This window comes from Pinus tabuliformis, chromosome 1_2 (genome assembly GCF_031772625.1).
Source record: "Pinus tabuliformis cultivar Carrire ecotype Pingquan chromosome 1_2, CPIR1, whole genome shotgun sequence".
Taxonomy (NCBI): Eukaryota; Viridiplantae; Streptophyta; class Pinopsida; order Pinales; family Pinaceae; genus Pinus; species Pinus tabuliformis.
This window is the reverse complement of record NC_142298.1, coordinates 998,677,992-998,685,106: the sequence shown is the minus strand read 5'-3', so window position 1 is coordinate 998,685,106 and position 7,115 is coordinate 998,677,992. Positions and strand designations below refer to the sequence as shown.

The window sequence follows — 7,115 nt, the reverse complement described above, 5'->3', positions numbered from 1 at the left end:
GTCCATGTGTATGTCCCCTCCAAGTGAAGAGATCATATCATCAACTCTCGGTGTGCCCCATCCAGGTCCATGAAGTCCTCTCCATCATCTGCAATGTGCCAACCTCAAGTCTCCATAGAAACAAGTATGTACTTGTCTCACCTATCCATGTGTTGTCCATGATCCCTGATCAAATCAGCTCTCATGTGTAGAAGGCAGTTGAGCCTCGGCTCGACCTATGCTCAAGTGTATCATCATCATTGTTGTAGCTCCATCACCTCAAAGTGTCTCATAACGAACCCCTACATCAAGTCATCTGACCTCAGCTCCTCAATGCATCAAGCCCTCTGAGCCCACCATGAAGTCTCTAAAAGTCACAACAATCTCATGTCCTCTATGAGCTCCATAAGCCATTCCTAATCAACACCTTAGAATGCAATATGCCTTAGTTCTCCATGTAGGAATGCTCCATAGCTGCTCACAAGTCCATACAAGTTCATGGCTTTGTTGTACCAAGGTGCACAACTCCACCATCAGTCCATAGGTAGTGGTCTCCATGCCACATGTCTCCAACCTGATGTTCATGACTAGCTGTCCATGTAGTCCTCCCAAATAGACTCATCACAACAATCGGTCATCACACCCAAGTCTCCAATCTTTGGTCTAGTGAACTTGGTCACAGGGCTCACTGCCATGAGCAACTAACAATGAGCCCATCTTCTTATTTATTTAAGAAGATGTAGAGGGAGTAGAGCCTGAAGGCTCTTCCTCACTAATCAACTCAATCCATCTGTCAGGATTCTCAACCTCCATTCTTTGTAGATAGGCAACCCAGTCTTCCTTCTAGATATCCGGCCTCACATATATCTCATTATCATCATCATCTTCTTCCACCAACTCTAGCCTTCTTGTCAAGTCCAAGATGCTATTTGAGAGTGATCTAATGACCAATGACTGCTCTGCAAGCTTTGTCTCAATAGTAGAGAATCGCTTGTTCACCTTCTCCTTATCTTCCATTTGCATTGCTCCCACTTTACAATCAGGTCTTGTTGCACCAATGGTAGGCACACCAATGGGTACATCTTCCCTGCCATCATAAATGTAGCGCTTCTTCAAATGTGGCACAATCAAAGCATCGAATTGCTTCATAAACTCCATCCCCAATACAGCTTCATAGTCATCAATCCGCACTATAGTGAAGTCCACCTTCCCGGTCCATTCACCAAGTGTAGTGTCCACCTTCTCAGCTATACCAAGAATGTCCATAGGAGGAGAATTGATCGTCTTCATTTGTGCTTTCACTGGTACAAACTTCAACCCAATTCTCCTTGCAGTATCCTCGCTCATGAAGTTGTGAGAGGCTCCACTATCCACCATAGTGAGCACATTAGTACCTCCAATCTTCATTCGAACATACTCTAGTTTGTTCCTTTCCGGGTCTCTCTTGGAGACTGCTTCTGTAGTAGCAGAGGCACCAAGTATCTGCATCATTCCTACAGAGGCATCATTACTTTCATCATCAGATTGTGCAACCATAGCTACCTTTGGTTTGGAAGGACAATTCTTCACCGTGTGTGGCCCTTCACATAACCAACACTTCAAAGGTTTCTTCATTTTTGGGCCATCATTTGGTTTAGAAGCACCATCATCCTTCTTCTCCTTTGGCTTTTCGGTCTTCTTCTTCTTGTCATCAGAAGTTTCTTCAAAGTGATCCACCAACTTGTCAACTGCAGCAAAAGCTTCTTCAAGTGTCCTAATCTTCTGCCTCCTCACCTCATTGCGTGCCCAAGGTTTCAGCCCCATGATGAAGTTGAACACCTTGTCTTTCTCTGCCATGTCATGAAGTTATAGAGCTGCACTTGAATACTCTTGCTGGTATGCTTGTAGGCTCCCTGTTTGCTTTATGTACTTGAGTTTGGTCCTTGCTTCCCATGTATCATCTTGAGGACTGAAGTGGGTCTGCAAGGCCTTCTTCAAGTCACTCCATGAAGTAATGTCATCAGCACTGCCATTGGCAATCTGGTCCACCCTCCTTCGCCACCAAATCTTAGCATCCTTTTTCAAGAACTGAGTAGCTACCTTGACTTGTGTTTCACCATCAATCAGGTTCAACCGCTCCAGGTACTGCTCCATGTCCCATAAGAAGTTTCCAAGAGTTGCTGCCTTCCTTGTTCCATCATAAGATTCTGGCTCCTTGACCTTCATATGAGGCATTCCTCCAAATGAGCTATGTCCCATGGCCCTTTTTACAATTGTAAGCTCATTCTTTGTATCCTCAAGAGTCCTTTCCAAGTTCTCAATCTTGGCAAGACCTTGATCCCTTGATTCCTCGACTTCTTTGATCCTTTGTTCAAATTGTGCACACCTGAATTCGGTGTACTCATTTTGTGTCTTGAGCTCATCATTCTGCATTCGGAGTTCATCAAGTTCTTCTCTCAAAGAACCCTCCATATTTTCTGTCTTTTCCAACATCTTTTCAATGAACCCGTTAGTAGTACCCTTGTCACTATGACTAGATTCAGCTTGGAATTCAGCTGCCATCTCAACTGGCTTCTTCTTCTTCTGTCATCTAGTCTCGACCATTCAACAAGTCCACCGAGTATCCTGCAACCTGAACCAACCCTTGTTCCACTTCGTGTGAAACGGCTTCCTTCACCTGCAAGTACCCTTGTCACTGTCACGAGCAACCTTTGCTCTGATACCAACTGTCACGCCCCTACACCTGCGGTGATTTTTTCAACTGCTTGTAGCGAGGTGCAGCACCACCGAACGCTTTCTTTCTAACAATACTAACGCTTTCTTTTTAACAATACTAACGCTTGTGGACTACGCCTATTCCAACATAAACATACTTTACTTATGTTTTGCAACCGAATGAATGCATTATCCTTTATACTTTAGTGAAAACCATTCTCAATCATAACCATGTATAATAAACCAAGAACATCAACAATACACAAGTATAAAGGGAGGGGAAACTCCCAGAAAGTCTGCCCAATGATATATTATAACAATTTTTCTTCAATAGTACAAATGCAAGTGATGCTTGACAAACTTCAAGCCAACACTTAGAATATTTTTACATCAAGGCATAGAACAACCTTTTGCACTCATGTGCACTTCTTGCACAAGGAGAAAGACTCACCTGAGTCACTTATCCTATTCGACCAAGTCCTGCACACGGTCCTGTACATAATCAACCTTCATATCATCAACCCGGATCAAAACTACTTTGATGTACAAAGGAAGAGTTACGCATCACCCATGCGTACTTCTTTTTACCCCTGCGCAAGTCTTTACCCTTTCTGCACTGATTTAGAAGTGCGAAGTTGTGTGTTTGAAATGAGGTACAGCCCTCCTCATTTATACGCATCTCATCTTGCGTTTAACCTTTGGGCCGACCTCCTAAATTATATTACGAAAGCCCCCTAAGCTTGTTTTAGCATTTCGGCTTGGTTATAGGATTATGTCCAACATTCAACGCATATAAGTCTCTTGTACGCACACATAACTTGTGCTCAAGCGTGATAACACTTAGCCATTTCCGCGTGCTGCTCCATATCGTCGCATCTTATGTCGCAAGGTCACTGCATAACGTCGCAAATGTGTCGTTTGTCCGTTTGGTGCGCGCCCGCCGTGTGCCCGCGCGCCCGCCTACGCGCCCTCGTGCACGCCTCCGCCCGGCAGCCGTCGCATGATCACCCAGAGGCATAACACATAGCATCCCAAAAATTAAAATAACTAGCTTGAACCTGAGAACAAGATACATAGCATCCCAAAAAATTAACTGAATGCATATGGCTTAAATACAGTTACTTTACCATGAATGGAAAGTAACATATTTTTAATTAGAATATGGTAATATACATTGTATGTTCTTACTAAAACCTCCCCAACACAAATTTATATTCTATTACGTTTATAACTCAAACTTATATTCTAATACATTTATATCTCAAACGTTTGAACAAATTTCTATGTAAGTTCCAACAAAATTGACAATCACAAATATGGAAAAAAACCAGAACTTAGAAGAGTTATACTGGGGCGTTTTCATCTCTCAATCATTTATGGAAAAATAAAGGGATAATTCTCTTGAATGTTCCTCACTCCATCCGAAAATTCATGTCCAACGGATGACAGGTGAGCTTCCTATGAATATCTTTGGCTACATATACTCATCATATGTGACCTCTTATCCATACCCCTCTCTCCAGACATCTCTGCCCTTCACTGTAGCTCGGTTCGTGCCCAAAGCTGCAAGATAAGGGAGAGAGATCGGTTGTGGTCGTGAATAAAATTTTCATGATGAGTAGAATTTTGATAGTTGGAGGGACCGATATCTTGGAAAATACTTGGCCAAAGCCAGTGTGTCACAAGGCTATCCAACGTTTGTACTTGTTCGTCCCGCTACAGCCGCAGCTCTGGATTCCTCGAAGGAAAAATTGCTTCAAGAATTAAAAGATAATGGCATTCATATTCTTACGGTAAGTGATTCACTGTTTTTCTTTGGACCCCCGTATGTTCGTGCAATATTCTTTGATTATTGTCGGTTTGCATTAACATGCTATTTATTATGAGATGCAGTAGAAGGCTAATAGATTGCTTTCCTTGCGGCTATTTAACAAGGATCTTTAGATGATCACAACAGCCTTGTGGATGCAATGAAGCGAGTAGACATAGTAATATCCGCAGTTGCCATTGCTCAGCACTTGGATCAGTTGAATATCATAAGGGCCATTCAAGAAGTTGGAAACATCAAGGTATATACACCACTTCATATTCCTTGAATAGTGCCGCCTTCTATAAATATTAGACCAATATATTGATTCGTGTATTTTGGGGTTGCCCTTTCATTTACGGAAGTAGAGATTTGTACCGTCAGAGTTTGGCAACGAGGTGGACCGAGTAGAGGCCGCTCTCCCTCCGTTTCAGAAAGTCTGTGACACTAAAAAGAAAATTCGCAGGGCAATTGAGGCCGCGGGCATTCCATACTCTTTCATCTCTGCAAATTCTTTTATGGCTTACTTTGTTGATTATTTTCTTCATCCCCGTCAAAAACCAGAGCGAGAGGAAGTTGTGATCTATGGAGATGGTCTCACCAAAGGTATGTCCATGCAATGTTCATTTAACGACAATTAACATCTTTTAACCATTTGTGTTAAAGAGAGAGACAGAGAGAATGCATACTAGGTATACGCTATCCATGGTACGTATATATATATGGAAGAACAAAAATTTCGAGAAGGAAAAATTGGAGTGGATATACTAGCAAAACCTGAATATATATAAAGGGAAGAAGAAAAATTTGGAGAAGGAAAAATTGGAGTGGATATACTAGCAAAACCTATTAGATTTGTAGATTTGTTAGTAAATGTGTTTCGGAACAAATTTCCACCTTTTACATATAGTTTTTTAATTTTCACATTTTCTTAAAAAAATAAAAAATAAAAAATCTGAAATTTACCCTTATTTTACCATTTGTAAACCAAGGCTCCAGAGTCCATGCTTTAATAAAATAAGAATTACCTGGAAATTACTTGTTTAAAGTCTCTCACACTAAACATCAGTCTTATAAATTAAATGGTTAATTTACCCTTCTTTTACCCCTTTGTAAACCAAGGCTCCATACTTTAATAAGATAAGAATTACCTGGAAATTACTGGTTTAAAGTGTCTCACCAACACTAAACTTAAAGTGTCTCACCAACACTAAACATCAGTCTTATAAATTAAATAGTTAATACAGCAATCAAAATACTAAAATTTACAATTATAATAATTTATAACATTAAATAGAAAACTTAAAATTTTGGTAAACCTTTAAGTTCATTATTTGAATTATATTTATATCAAAAATATATCAAATTATTAGCTCCAAAACCTTCGTAATCTTTCTTTTTTAAATGAAAATTCTGAAATAAAATACTCCTCATCAGCATAAATTCTCTTTTATTTTCTTTCCTTGCTATAATTATATATAATCTTGCGGCTTGATGACTTTATGGCTAAGATGGATCTAGTGTAATCAAATATTTCAGTTTACAATTTGATAGTTTATAAGTAAAGTTTACAGTAGTTTACTCCCTTTAACAAACGTTTCAGTGGTCTGAATTCTTCTTTACTCTTTTCAAACCAAAACTACACCCGGGACAGAAGTCACAGTACGGTTATATCAGTCCATAGCAGACATTAAAAGTGTCGGTGTTTTATGTGGTGCAGCTGTTCTCAATTTAGAAGATGACATTGCAGCTTTCACGATCAGAGTGGCAAGTGATTCCAGAACCATGAATAAGCTTGTGATTTACAAGCCACCAGGCAACGTAATCAGCCAGAGTGAGCTAGTCTCACTGTGGGAGAGGAAAACTGGAAGAACCCTTCACAGAGTTTTTTTGCCAGAAACTGAGATGGTCCGGCTTTCTCAGAGTAAGAGAACAAACGCCTTAATTTTTTGTCAAGAATTTAGATTAAAGACTTAAAAATCATGTTATAATGAATATGTTTATTGCAGCTCTGCCTCATCCGGATAATGTTCGGATCTCGGTTCTGCACAACATTTTTGTCAGAGGTGAGCAGACCAGTTTCGAGTTGGGAGACGAAGATCTGGAGGCTTCTCAACTCTATGGAGATTATAAGTACACGACCGTGGATGAATTCCTGCCTACCTGTCTCATTTCGGCACCCGAGACGAAACTTACGTCATTCTGACGTTCAGGTTTGAGGGACATGGCAGGTTGAAGATTTCGAGTGAGGGTCTCTCAATATAGGGTGACCATAGTTTTTTCATAATTTAGTCATTGTTTCGACATTGTGATGGCTTATAAATAATTTGTTTTTAATGATGTTTGGGATGTGTGCTTTAAAGTCAGTGACATTATAATATAGTATTTTTGTTGCAGACATTTTCCTAATCCGAATTAGCATACCTTAAGAGGATAAATTTTCATGATGGTTAAATTTTTTATTATATTTAAATATATTAAATATAAAAATTAATAATTTATTTAAAATAAGTGTTGTTAATTTAGCATATTTTAAAAGTAGGGAAGGGAATATTTAAGAAGCTAAATTTTGATGATGGAAATTTTTTTTATTATATGTAAATGTATTGAATGTAAAATTAGTAGTCCATTTAAA

General features: G+C 39.5%; 1 pseudogene across 1 annotated transcript; it reads left to right on the top strand.

Moving 5' to 3' along the window:
• Nucleotides 1–4,284: 4,284 nt before the first annotated feature.
• On the top strand, nucleotides 4,285–6,740 carry LOC149209431 (isoeugenol synthase 1-like; annotated as a pseudogene). The gene is made up of 5 exons (XR_016252219.1): nucleotides 4,285–4,466; nucleotides 4,581–4,742; nucleotides 4,849–5,086; nucleotides 6,201–6,404; nucleotides 6,490–6,740. The product of XR_016252219.1 is annotated as an isoeugenol synthase 1-like (transcript).
• Nucleotides 6,741–7,115: the final 375 nt, after the last annotated feature.